The 14,954-nt window shown below is 35.4% G+C and overlaps 1 protein-coding gene across 4 annotated transcripts in view; it reads right to left on the bottom strand.

Moving 5' to 3' along the window:
- RANBP17 (RAN binding protein 17) overlaps positions 1–14,954 on the bottom strand; it is a 207,575-nt gene that overhangs the window by 107,116 nt on the left and 85,505 nt on the right. The window lies entirely within an intron of this gene.

Genomic DNA, 14,954 nt, shown 5'->3' with positions numbered 1-14,954 from the left:
ACTCTTTCAAATTACATTGTAGAGATGATGTACATTTAATTCCAGAAAAATATTTGCCTTTAATTATATGGCGTCTGTGGCAAGCAGACAGTTTCATTTAACAGGGCCGAATTGAAAGAAAATATAGAAGTATCTGTAAAAAGCAAGTACAGATATGGCCTTCACCCTATTCTACAAATAAATAATGACAAGTAAGTACAGTGTGCAGAAGCACCAAATAAATAATTCAACTCTGAGTTTTAAAAACTCATATTTAAGGGAACTGTGTTGATTTTAAAAGGATGCTATATCTTGCATTACATCAGCCTGAAAGAAAAATACACAGTATTACTTTCATTTGCTCCACATATGCACTAAAGAATCTGCACTTAAAGTTCACTAAACACTAATGGGACAGAATGATCTTTCCCAGTAAAGGTGAGTTAGAGGAAAGAACATCTCTCTATTCAAAATTTAGATTAATAAAAAAGAAAACTGAGTAGGAAAAATGTCTTTGATCTCTTTGAATCTTAATTCTTCAGTATCAAATATTTTTGACCAGTATCACTGCAAGACATGAAACAGCAATTAAAACAAATTATGTCATGTACATCTCCACGTTTGACATATTTTCTGAAACAACCTGCATTATCATTTCTGGACTATCTGGTTTGTGGCTACTGCTGTGAAAAGAAAGAGATATGATTGACTATGATTACATTGTTTTGTAGCTTAAATGATCTATACCTTTCTTTAAGAATAAGCCTCACCATGTTATGCCTAAGGATCTGTTTAATATATATAATTTTTACAAAGATTGAAATCATTGTTTCTTAATGATTGGTTACTATGTGTATCTTAGGATTAATATAATTACACTGAACTGATGAATCGTGGCCATATTGCATATTTATTCATTTATATTTTAGAGAAAGCAAATAGATTATTCCACAGTATAATCCTAGGCACATTCGTCTGGAAATTACACTGAATTCAAGGCAATTTATATCTGGGTAGATATCTTTAGGATTGCACCTAATGAGTAGATCTTTAAAATTATGTCTTTATTGATTTTGCTGATATATGCTATTGAACACAGTATATTAAATACCTTGTTCCTTTAGATAAAGAAAAGGAGCACTATGTTGATGTTCATTTTCATTTATATATATTAATAAAGTCATTTTTAAAAAAATGTCAGTTGATCTGATAAAGGAGTTTTACTTAAAAATTAACACAATAAAAATTAGAATGACTTTGCACAAGAGTGCAGCAACATTAACCATCTACGGGAAACAAATCCTCCATTGCACCTGTCTTCCACTGTACAAAAGAACATCAGCCTGCCACTGATTATTTGTTTCTGACATGATTTATCACCTACTATTCTTTAAACTTGATAAAGCAAATTAATCTTTGATTGCAGAAGCCACTAGAGGTTGTCATTAGTCATGTAGTTTGGTGAAGCTGCATGCGTTTCATTTACCAGTCACAGAAAAGTGAAAGCCCAGCAGCCATCACTGGCCACTTTTACCCTTTTTCTCAGAGAAATGATCCAACCTTTTATGGTATTTTCCATGAGGTCTCAGAGCTGTCTAACTCAAGCAGGAATTACTCCTTAATGTTGTTTCTCAAAACAATGCTGATGTGTTTATCCCTTGGATAGAATATTCCAATACTGCATTCAGTATTTAAATTAATTATTCTATTTAAATAGGTGGTTTCCCAAATAAGTATGATAATTTAAGACAACTGTCAAGTATGATCCACAAAATCCACTCCCAACCTCCTTCAGCTTCCTCCTTCATACTTAACTGTACAGTTGCTCTCACATTTTTGCTATCTTTCATAGCCATTAAAAGAACCCGTCATTTTTATTTTTTAAGTCTAGTTAATTGAAATTTTGAGATGCAAAGGACCCATCAGCATTGGAGTTGTTTATTTTATTTTATTTTTTAAAATAGGAAATATAATGGACAAAAGAAAAGGAAGCATTTGACAGCGTTTCCCAAGGCAACTCTTGGACGTGTGGATTACAGGTCCCAGAATTCCCTAAGCAGCATGACTATTATTGAGAATTCTTTGAAAATGATACAAGTGAAAGTTGAGGTAAAAAGGCTGGCAAAAACCCGTATAGACAGTTCCCCCTAAGGTTATCAAAGGATCTACTTCGAAGAAATTGGTAGTAGAAGTCAAGCAAGAAAGGTCATAGAATCACATATTTGAAATGGATCAACATATCATCTAATTATCTGATTTTAGCCAAAAGGCCAAGAAGCAATATAATTTTATTACTGGCCAAAATCTAATTTCATACATAAATCTATGTATTTAAATCACTGCTGCACATTCCGAATCTGAAAATTTTCTTCTAATCATCTATATTAGAAGCAGGTACATTCACTTCGCATAAAATCTGTTTTGAAGGACTGACATTAGAATTAAAAGCTTGCTTATGGTGGCAAGGATGGCGGTAGCTGCAATCCAGTTCTTCAGGAATTCAGGATGGTGGTATTGTAGACTAGGGATGGCTTATTTAAAAGTTATAGAAGTCATGAAAGTTTCCATCTAGCTACCTGTTCGGACAATTTTCATTACTTCCTATTTCAGAAGGTTTTTTTTAAAGTTGTTATTAAAGACACCAACAATTTTATTTATATTGAGATGATGCATCATTATAAAATGAAGGATTTGTGTTTGGCCTTCTTTTCAAGAAAGGATTCTAATGCCTTTATGAAGTACAACATAAATGGATTTCTACTTTGACTCTTCCTGCCTCAACATTGCTATGGAACATTTCACAAAGATGATTTGTATAGTCTTTGGGTCAATTATAATGCTTTATCCTTTCTAATGATAATTTTACCCTGGTTCATTATTTAAAGTTTAAAGATAGGCTTTAATTCACAGTCCGATAAAGCATAGATCTTCATGAGTATTAGAGTGATTTGTTTCCCCTCCCCAAACAAAAAATCCCCTCACACATTGATGACCTTCTGTGGTTTAAGAGGATTCTTAACTTGCTTTCATATCCACACATAACCTCTCTAAAGCCAATGAATTTTAAAAATTGCCCCTGAATAGAAGAAAAAGATTAATCATGCCAAAACCTACAGGCAGCTTCCATAAAACTCTCTGACTGGCCTTTAAGCATAAAAACTTATTCACCTCTACTATTGGCCTAGCATAAATTGTCCTCGTCATTCTCAAGAGGATAGTCTGATTCTTACTAATATGGAAAAAAAGCGCAAATGCCGGATGCAGAAATTACTTGCAAAACAGACCTACACATAGATTCCTTTTAGGCTAATAGTCAGGCATACAAATCAAAAACCGTTGCTTGCTTGCATTGCAGTTACTATGCCTGCACATCTACTTCAAACTGAGATATTGTTCTTCAATCACTTTTAATGTGAGAAGAGAACAAAGCATGACAGAACCTTGATTTCTAGGACTTTAAGTAAATCAAATGTTATAAATTGCTGAACAATGTTAGAACTATTTTTGCAATATTAAAAAGCATGCTACATACGTAACACTGTATGCACAAATTATTTCTATTAAGACATAAAGTTGATTTGAGGGATTTTGTAGAAAATGATATAACGAGAAAAACACTTTGAAATCTCAAGACAAGTTTTATTCCTGAACAATAACCCCAAACCTCAGCATATTTTGCAGACTCCCCAGAGAACTACAAACACATTTGCTTATTTATTAATCTCAAGTTCCAGTAAGAAAGATGCTCATAAAGACAAGGAAATCACTGTATAATGCTCTGTTGCTGTTAGGATAATTGTATGTTTGCTTAAAACACGAAAAATCTGAAATAATAAAACTTACACACAAATATGCATGCACTATTTGGGTTCGATTAAGAAACTATAAATTTCATCTATTGAACATTAACAAAAATTACATGTGTTTATCATCTTGATTATTCTCAGATTAATAGAGATAAATGACAAGACATAACCAGCAGCAGCTCTGCAACTTAATCATTGCATCTGAGCTATAGGAAGCACTTAATTACTCTCATTTTCTAAGCTGAATCTAATGAGAAGGCATTAGCCAAATGAAAAGAATGCAGTACAAACAAACAAAATAGTTACACCATCATTAAAGAGAAACTCTGACAGTGCAGGTGACAGCCTATGCTGCATAAATTACCATAATGTTCTAAATGCTGAGCTGTCAGAATGCTAACACAGTGATCACATACCCTGGGAATCTCAGCACTATAGCTGTCAGATACAGGTATCATAAATCACCTCTCTCGACTGTACTCCTCATTACTAGAGCTATCTTTATATATGTTTTGCAGCATTCTTCTATACAGAGATAAAGGGAATGTTTTTCTACAAGACAGCTTTTTTTTGGCAGGCCTTATATACAATCCTTGTATCTTCAATGGAGGCTTTTTTCATTTTAATGAATTTAGATGTCTTATTAGCATTCACAATCCGTTACTTCAACATGCAAAATCTATACAGTGCAGAAACAGCAGATTAACTGTTAATGCTGTCACTGCGGTTAAAAAAAAATGTAACGACATATTACGCTAGTCTTTACAAATGATTATTTGTAAGTGTTTAGGTTCTTGGACAGGTATACGCATTTGGGGAATAAGTGCCCGAATTATCACCATGTGCTCCATGTAAGCATCATCATTATTTGGTCAATGAAATACTTTTATTGGAAAGGAGCGTGGGGACAAATAGCTAGAAGAACTTGCTAGAAAGAAAATGTGCAGGATTTATGCAAATGGCATCACATTCCCACAAAAAGGCAGAGGTAGACAATTCTCCAGATGTGATACTGTACTTAAGATGTGATGATATATGCTTTTGTCTGGTTATAAATTCTACTGAACGCAATGAGGCTAATCCTGAATAGACATACCCAACATCAAATTCATAGAATCAAAGAATCACAGGATTGGAAGAGACCTTGGAAGTCTTCTAGTCCAACCCTCTCTACTAGGCAGGAGTCTCCATCCCCTGACAAACGGTTGTCCTATGTTTTCTAAAAAACCTCCAGTGATGAAGCACTCACAATTTTGGGAGGCAAGCTGTTCCGCTGAATAATTGTTCTCACTGTCAGGAAATTCCTCCTTGGTTCTCCCTCTGACGAGCTTTATCCATTGCTACTTGTCTTGCCCTCAGGTTCTATGGAGAATAAATGGACCCCTCTTCCCTGTGATAGCCCTTCAAGCATTGGAAGGCTGCTATCAGCTCTCCCCAAAGTCTTCTCTTTGCTGAGCTAAACATAAGTAGCTCCCAAATTCTTAAAATTAAATCTAATGCTTAGCATAACTCTCACTGACTGCAGCACCTTAGAAAGCAGGTCTAATAGGGGATAGGAGGTTCAGAGAAATATATGTAAAGGGTAGAAATTAAAGCCTCCTATTTGCCTAGTAATTTCAATCTAGGGATCACAAATCATGTTTCTAACCTATATTGTCAAGTATAGTTTCAATATTGTCTTACTAACTGAAAGGGCAGCCCGTCAGCAGCCCTAATTACTGAATCATATGATTGAGAAGTGCTTATTACAAGATATCAGAGGACGATTTGATTTACAGCAATTCTCTGGTGTCTAACAACATATAATGCAGTATTCCTGAAACAAATAGCAATATAATTCATTTTCCCTATACAGAACCCAAAGAAGAAGCAGCCCAACAGCTACTTAGCAAAATGAAAGCTTACGGTCGGGTCTGCGATCTTTTTTGCAAGTTGGCATCAAAAACAAAGCCCATATCTGGATTACTTCAACTAAAGTAGATGTGTCCAACCTGCGGCCCACAAGCTGCAAGCAGAACTGGACAGCTAGTAATGTGGCCTCACAAGATCATGAACTTTTAACATTATGTGATTTATAAACATTAACTATATTATATATTTTATATGCAGCTCAAGACAATTCCTCTTCGCTCATTGTGGGCCAAGCAAGCCTTCTCCACTATCACATCAGTCCTGAAAAGGGGAGCTGACACCCTGACATTTGAGGGCTTGATGTTCTTACCCCTGGCTTCACATCTACATGAAGTCTTTAACTGAACTCACCAATTCAGAGTTAAGTATTACCAATAGTCTGATAATACCCAAATGTATATCACAACCCCAGGCCAGCCAAGCAATGCTGTTAATTACCTATCTTAATTTCTGGTAAGTGTGAAGCTACAGATGGAGAAGAATAGGCAAGATTCAGTGCTTGTATTTGGACTCCCTGGATTTGGAAATGATATATCTTTAGCAACAGATTGAATGGCACAATCTCACTTGGGGCTGGACTGCAATGGGGGGAGGTATCTTCATGGATTCAGTATGATTGACATGCACTAACTCTGGAGCAAAAGGCCCTCCAAATAATAATTTATGCTTTAGTCATCTGATGTGTAGTTAGAATCTTCTGTGAGAATGTCCTTGAGACAAGAGGAGGAGTAGCTGCAGATTAGGGATCAGTCAAATAAAAGGCAACATAATCCTCATAAAGATGTAGGTGTGACAAATGATTAAGATTAAAAACACACACTGTGGGTTCATCCACAGGCCTGGTCCCCTTCCCTACACTTTGTATAATATGCATGTGTATAAACAAGAATAACATGATGGCTGTTTTTGTGTGTATGTATGTATGTAAGAATGCCCTCTTTATTATTAACTCTTGCCAAATTATATACTACTCTTTGAAATTATCATTCCAATTTAAAATTACCACTATAAGAACATGTATGTATTTCCTTTTGTTTCCAAACATGCTTACACTATATGCCATTAATGAGGAACATTAAAAAGTAAAGATTCACTTGCATTGCACCAAAACATCTGATTTTTTTTTTAAAAAAATATATAGTAAGCAAACATTACAATTGACAGCACAGAATATACTTTATTTGAAATTACATATGCTATGAGTTTGGGTATTTTATGCTGGTTTTAGGGAAAATTAATGAATTATCATTCACTATTTCATAAAAGCTCTTGCAGGGTAACAATGAATTGACTTCAATTGCAAATAATAATGTTTACTAATTGGTTATTGTGCTACAAAGCAAGGTTCAAAAGGTTAATTACAACTTGATCACCAGTTTATCTAGAAACGTAAAGCCAATTTCTATACGCCTATAAAATGAAGATGTACTGCATGCATTACAGTACACTGACAAATGATTGGACCCTCTAATATCAACGTTATAGGCATTAACATTTGCTCTGCCAGTAAAACTGTCAGCTCTTTTTAATTCTGAAGATATATAAAAGTGCTGCAAATGCTTTGGCTTCCATTTTATTAAATTCATGGAGAGCCAAATAGGACCAAAATGTGTTGTCCAGTTAAATCCAAAATTAGAGATTGAGGAAATGAAGTTAAGAACTCTAATGAAGAACAATATATAAACATAACTAGCATGATATATTATTCATTTCAGGTTGCCATAATAAATTAAATGTATGTATTTGTACCACCAAGTCCTGTAGGGTGTCTCATCAGAGAGTATTGGGGAGGGTTTTCTTGGGATCGATGAGAGAAGAATGTCAGGATCATACGCCACGAGTATATAATCCCAGAAGAATCACCCAAGGCATGAAGGTCATTTCAGCTGCCCTGCTAAAACAAGCGGACACCTATATTGGGCAGCAGTGATATAGGAAGATGCTGGAGGCAGATGATCATTTCAGTCACACAGGCAAAAGGATCATTTTATGTGGGAGAAGGCAATGCTAAACCACTCCTGTATTTTATTAAGAAAACCATCTGGGCAGACAATACAATGTGATTGATAATGGAGAAAATCTGTCTAAGGGATTGTTAAAAGTGGATGCCATCTTGATATTCTAATGCATCTTCTGGACTCGGGGAAAAAATAAATCTAATAATTAGGTATTGCATAAAACAGCACTGTACTTGCACATCGTAATTATAAAAAGTAGTTCTGTTTGAACAACCAAATCCATCTTAAGTTATACAAGAAAGGCTATCTTGTTACACATGAGAAGAAGTATAATTTCAGAAAGCTACAGTTACTCAAACTGAAACTACATTGAACTTTCAAACAACTGGAATTCAAAAACAAATTTTACATCATGGTTTCATATCCTGATTTGCTTTGGAAGCAATAGCCTTAGCTTCCAGATATGGATGTAATCCCAAGCATAATTAATCAAACCTTCCAGACCAACTTGCTTTATTGTATTGCTCTGGTAAAAACATAAAAACATAAAAAGAAAAGAAAAAGAACAATATGCATTAGTTTTATCCCAATTTATTATTTAATAATTTCTTAAATAGCCAGGCATTAAAACCTTTGCTGGCCCTTACTTTCATGTTCCTTCCTTCACAAAGAACTCAAGTTGAACATATTCACAACACCATTTTGCTCTATTCTTCTAAATATTTTCTCAAAGCTTAGTCTCTATATGTGGAAGATTACATTCCAAGCAATAGTCACACAGTAAGTCCATCCAGTAGCATGGTCTCATCTTTCTGTCTTCCCTCTCTCCTTTTATGGTTTCCCCTATTGCTTATTTTAGATGATAAAATCCTTAGGAACAGGCCACCTTGTTGATATAATTTTGTGATGGTTATGTACATACTATACCAGTGGTGGCGAACCTATGGCACAGATGCCAGGGGCGGCACTCAGAGCCCTCTCTGTGGACACGTGCGCCATCGCCCCAGTCCTAGGCCTTCAGCTGGGTTTTATAAAACCTTTTTGCTTTAGGTCTCTGCTGCCGTGTACAAAAAAAAAATATCTTGCAAAGTTGAAATTGATTGATTGAACTTTTTAGTCCCACCCAGTCTGCCGTTTCCACCACAGCCACGCCCACCCAATTGGCCACACCCAGCCAATGGGGCACGCCCACCCGGCACCCGACGATACATAAGGGTTTGGGGTTGCAGTTTGGGCACTCGGTCTCTAAAAGGTTTGCCATCACTGTACTATACATTTATTTAATCATGGTCTGTAATATAGTGTGCATGTTGTGGGTTAATCTATAAATGATAGAAGAGAATATTTGTAGCTCAGGGTTGGGTCCTTGGTGCTCTCTGAGTTTGGTTGTTTTCTTGCAGACTTTTCATTACCCAACTAAGTAACATCATCAGGTAAGATCATGTAATGTAGATGGCAGTGAAAACAGAGAGGATATCACACATGTTTTGGAATCTCTATACAAGTAGTCCTCCATTTACGACCACAATAGAGCCCAAAATTTCTTTTGCTAAATGAGACAGTTGTTAAGTAAGTGAATTGGACTTCCCCATTGACTTTGTTTGTCCGAAGGCTGCAAAAGGTGGTCACATGAGCTTAGGACACTGCAATTGTCATAAATATGAGTCAATTGCCAAACATCCAAATTCTGATCATGTGACCATAGGGATGCTGCAATGGTCATAAGTATGAAGAATGGTCATAAGTCCCTTTTTTCAGTGCCGTGTAACTTCAAACTGTCGCTAAATGAACTGCTGTAACTCAAGGACTACCTGTATCTATGCATTTAAAGAAAAGCGTGATTAAGCAATACTAATTTCCCCCAAATTTATTTAGAGAAGGGACAAGGTATAGTGACCATCATAGTGAAAATCCCAATTACAAGAAGCACTGTCAAGTAGCATACTGAGCTATTATATAAATAAGAGAAGTATGTTATTTACAGGACTTACAGCTCTGATTGTTGCTATCTCAATTGAATTCACAAAGGAGGTAACTACTGTTTCAATCAAACCTCCAAAATGAAAAGGCTCTAGTCAATTTACAGAGCAAAGGAACCTTATATAAGAACAAGAAATTCCATATTATGCAGATCACTGAGGGCAATAAAGGATTTTAGATGCTTAGCTAGAACATCATCATTAGCAATATGTCAGAATATAATTTTTCCTCTCTCACAGAAAACTCTAGGTGGGGAAAATGTAAAAAAAAAAAAGGGACAAAAAGCTATCTCCTTACAGAAATTAGACATTTGTACTTTGGTTTGAGAATGTTTATGGCAAGAGATATACAAATAAACAAATTCTTCTTTGCTTCAGCTAACTGGTTCTGGTATAAATATATATAGAATTTGTTGGATTGATTCCCAAATGGCCTCTGAAAAAAATTGCATCTTGAATTACTCTGAATTACTTATTTCCAATGAGATCACTGGAGACAGTCTGCTGTTTCCTTTCTCAGCAACAGAAAATATTGTTGAAGAGGTAATCCTGACTGGCACATATTTCCCAAATAGCCAAAGTTTAATGAACAAATGTGGATAATTTAGCATTATTGTATCACCCTACTCCCAGGTGTTTTTAGTTGAAAGATTATAAACACTTTTTTTCAATCAGGTTTCAGACCAGGGAATAGTACTGAAGAGGCGTTGATCATGCTTGTTGATGACCTCTATTATAGAGTGCTCAAAATTTGTTGAATGATGATCTGTGCCATAAACTAGGCTTAATGAGCATCTACTTAGCCATATTAGAGTGCTCTGTAATATGATATTATTGTCCATGTAATACCCTTTTATGCTCTCCTACGCGCACCTAATGCTCCTAATCCTTCTTGAAGATTCTTTTAGACTTTTGTTTCTATATATACTTGTTTTAATACATTTATCTTTTATATCTAACTTTTTATATGTTTAAGACTCTGGTGTATCTTACATGCCTTTTAAATTTTAACTGAATGTACTCTACCTACTTACACTAGCCTATGACCATAACCAAGATTTGATTTGATAACCTCTGGCACAGCAAAGATAGAAGAGGTGCAACAACCTATTTCTCCTTGATCTCTGAGTTGTGTTCAGTACCACCAATCACCATATATTTCTGGACTCCCTACAAGGATTAGGGGGCACAGTATTATTGTAGTTGTCCCCTTTCTCTCTGGTGGGTTTCAGTTGGTATTGGCAGGGGGAGGTGAGACTGAACCCAAGATCTCTGATGTCTGGGGTTCCTCAAAGTTTGATGCTCTTACTCCTCCAATTTAATATCTCCATGTGGCTATTGGGTTAGTCATATGTTGGTTTGTGGGTCAGGTATCAATATGTTGTTTTACATCCCAAATCAAACAGACGCTGCCAAAAACTTGTCTAGTACCTGAAAGCTGTAGAAATCTGGATGGGGAGATTAGACTGAGGCTTAATCCTAACATCATTGAGTTTGTTCTCTTAATCACAAATAGGATTGCACCTCTCTGACTAAACACAATTTTGGGAGTTTCGTGCACTCACAGATTTTGTTTGAGGAATAAATAGCACTGTCACCAGGAAAGGCTTTGAATAGATTGACTTTCTCTGTCAGTTGCAAGCATTCCTAAACTGGGAGGCCTTTCAGACAGTCACTCACACCTTGGTCCCCTTTCAAATGTACTATTGCAATGTCTTCAAGGGAGCTGCCCTTGAAGATCATTTGGAATCTGTAGCTGGTTCAGAATATGATGGCATAACAACTGTGAGTATGACAGAATATGCTAATATAACATCTCTACATTGGAAGCTACAAAGGTTATCAGATGTCTTCCCAGAGTAATTCAAGATGCTGATTATTACCTATCTAATTCCTTGTAGCACTGGTCCCGAGTATCTACGAACCCATTTAGCTCCTGAAGTTCTTGCCTATCCTGTACAATTGGATAGAAATAGCATGTTTCAGGTCCCATTAATTAAACAGTGTTATCTGATGGAATTAGGAAGTGACCCTTTTCTGTTGTAACATCTGCCCTGTTCCGTTCCCCAGATATTTGCATAGCCCTTACTTTGATTTCATTCAAAAAAGCCCTAAAAACTCAGCTTTTCCCTTAGGCCCTCAACAAGGGTATATACTGGGCCTCTTATGAGAATGTTTTACAAGTATGTTCAGGTTATATGCTTCACTGCTCTTTGTGAGAATTATCTTACTTCTACTTCTTTTACTTTATTGAATGTTTCTTAACATTATAAACTACTGAGATATGGAATTGGATGGCCAATTTGTTTTTGGTTACAATTATTAGAGCCAGTGAGAAAAACTACACTAGGATGAAATTCTTAATTTCATTTTGATGTCACATGAGCCCAAATATATCAATGCATACAGTATTAGATCAGCAGTAAGATCTAAAGACTATCAGCACACACAAGTATCATGAAGCAAAGTGGATTTTATATTATGGCATTTAAAAAATAATTTATTTATATTTGTGGAACAACTAGACTTTAGCATAAAACTAGAGTTTTTTCTACTCTAATTCAAGTCATTTTATTTAAAGTGAACAACTGTATACAGATACAAACTTATTAAAGCAGTGGTTCTCAACCTGTGGGTCGGGACCCCATTTGGGGTCGAATGACCATTTCACGGGGGTCGCCAAACAACACAGTCCGCCATTTTTTTTCCCCTTAGCTGTGCTATTCCCTTTTATTCTATTGGTTTTTGAAAGCCAATAGAATAGACTCTCTTGAATAGAGTCTAATTCTATTGCCTTTCAAAAGCCAATAGGAATTGTCCAGGCTGTCTCTGCCCTGCTGAGCCTGCCAAAAGTCCCATTCTGCAAACGGTGCTGCAACAGTTGAGTAGTCCTCGACTTACGACTGGTTGAGTAGTCCTCGACTTACGACCGGTTGGGGGGTCACGGCATTAAAAAGGTTGAGAACCACTGTATTAAAGACTTAAAAATTCTTAAAACAATTTAATATCAGCCATATTTAATCTGAAATAATCATACTCTTAGCAATTCCAAAAGCGTATTCAGTATTGGCTAGTATAAGAAATCGGCAGCACCTATGATGGTTGATGAAAGTCAATGCAGAAATACATAGATCTGTACATAGTTCTTTGTGAACACATTACTACATTCCGCATCAACTTAATATCTACTAAATCATTCATGAAAATAGGAATGTTTATTTATATGTTGCTCTCTGGCAATTCAAAACCTGTACCTTTCAAAAAAGACTGCTGATTCAATTACTCCAGAACTATTACCTTTCATTATTAAATGATGTTGACAACTGTCATTTTAGTAAAGCTCTGACTGACCTTAAGAAAACTTGATAAGATGAGATGGGAGGAAGCAAGAGAAAAGAGAAGCATTTCACTAAAAGAATGAAAACCACAAATTTCTCCATTTATATTTTACAAAGAAAGTGCCTGCTGACAAAACAATTAGAGTTTATGAAAGCCTACATCATTTTTTTTAAAGTACTAAATTGCATCAACTGCATTACCACAGTAGGTCTCATACAACATCATCACTATAATAAATGATGAAGTGTTCTATGCAGAGTGTTCTATTTGGAGCTATGATTCATGGTGCTCAGGGAAAAAAAAATGCTGACACGTCCATAAGACATTTCCCGTAAAAGGTTGAAGTCCTTAAGCAGCAATAAATAAATAAATAAATAAAAAGAACAACAACAACAAAAACCAGCGTCCATCATCTTTAAACCATATTGATTTCTGCAGGAGATTTAAAAGGATGTTTACTTATTTCCCATCATTTTTGTCAGTACTGTAACAGTTCTCTTCCCACTGAATAAACCTCTCATGATCCTCCTGGCGATTAAGGTCAGACAAAATGTCAAACTCCTAATGCTAAGTGCTTTCACATTAAAAATTAATATCAAATCACCAAGTAAAATCCAAACAAGAACTCAAACATGTAAACAATACACAATATGGATAACAATGACCATTTTTAAAAAAAGCAATAGTGTATACATGAGAAACATAATTTGCAATAAGTAAGAACTTAACCTTTCACACTTTCATTCTTGCAACCTTGTTATTTTAAAATAGTCTGTTTGATATAAAATTCTTAAAAAGCAGGTAAGCTATGTGGACACAAAATACAATGTCATGTGACTACGTCACTTAATGGCAGCAAATTCGGCAGTCCTGATTGTTGTCATCCTTGCTTAACAGCCCATGTGGGCTGTTAAGCAAGGATTCCACATGGTCAGGACTTCTGATTTCCTGATGGCTTCCCCATTAACTTTGCTTATGGGAAACCAGTGGAAACATTGGAAATTGCAGGGATGCTGCAACAGCCAGAATTTTAAGGTCCAGTTGTAAATAACATACATTCAGCACTACTGTAACTTTGATTAGTCCCTGAACAAATGGTCATAACCCAAGGACTTACCTGTAATGAAACAGAACAGAAAACAAAATTCTAAAATAAGAATATATATAATAGTACTTCTTATACATGTATAGAGACAGAATGTATTTATTCTAATTGGAATATTTGTTCCCAGTTTTTCAACAAAAGAAATCCGGCAGGGGGAATCATAAGCTGGTATACACAAATAACATACATCAATTCAAAACAAAAGAGCATCTATTAAAACTACTAAGAAGAGATTTGGTGGTTAAAATTGCCACTACATTTTGTTCTATGTACTGTACAGTATATATCCAAATATACAGACCAGATTTGTAGAAAGAGGCATAAAGGGGGATAAAGCAGGTTCTCTATAGGGAATTAAACAGGATAACTTCTGTAAAATTATTTTACAAAACTGAGATAAAAAATTTAATTGATAAATTTGGAGGTACTGTATCATCCATTATCTTAGAACTCAGAACTCAAATACCTTGAATTTATAGACAGAAGGAACCATAGAAACCAGTTTGTTTAAAGTGTATAATTTGTTTTGTTATATAAAATGAAAGATTCATCCTTTTTAAAAAATATGGACTACTTAATGTGGGGTTTAATTGTTTAGTACTGAAATACTTCAAAACTGGAAAATATATTTTTTTCCAGTAAAATGTGTGTCTTTGCCTTCTCGTGGCTCTTACTATAGTGCTACAATTCTTGATCAGACACATTTGAGTTTTTTTAAATAGCATTTTATGATATATAAACAAGATTTTGAGGATACTGATCCTCTATCTTCCTTCCCAGATACAAGCAATAATTCCAGGGGAACATCAACCACAGTAATAAAGGTACTGAGGATTTATGACCATCTCCTAAAAATTTGTAAACAGGAAATCAAGAC

Source organism: Crotalus tigris, unplaced genomic scaffold (assembly GCF_016545835.1).
Source record: "Crotalus tigris isolate CLP2741 ecotype Arizona unplaced genomic scaffold, ASM1654583v1 scf7180000024397.1630199, whole genome shotgun sequence".
Classification (NCBI taxonomy): Eukaryota; Metazoa; Chordata; class Lepidosauria; order Squamata; family Viperidae; genus Crotalus; species Crotalus tigris.
This window is presented reverse-complemented; position numbering and strand designations above follow the sequence as displayed.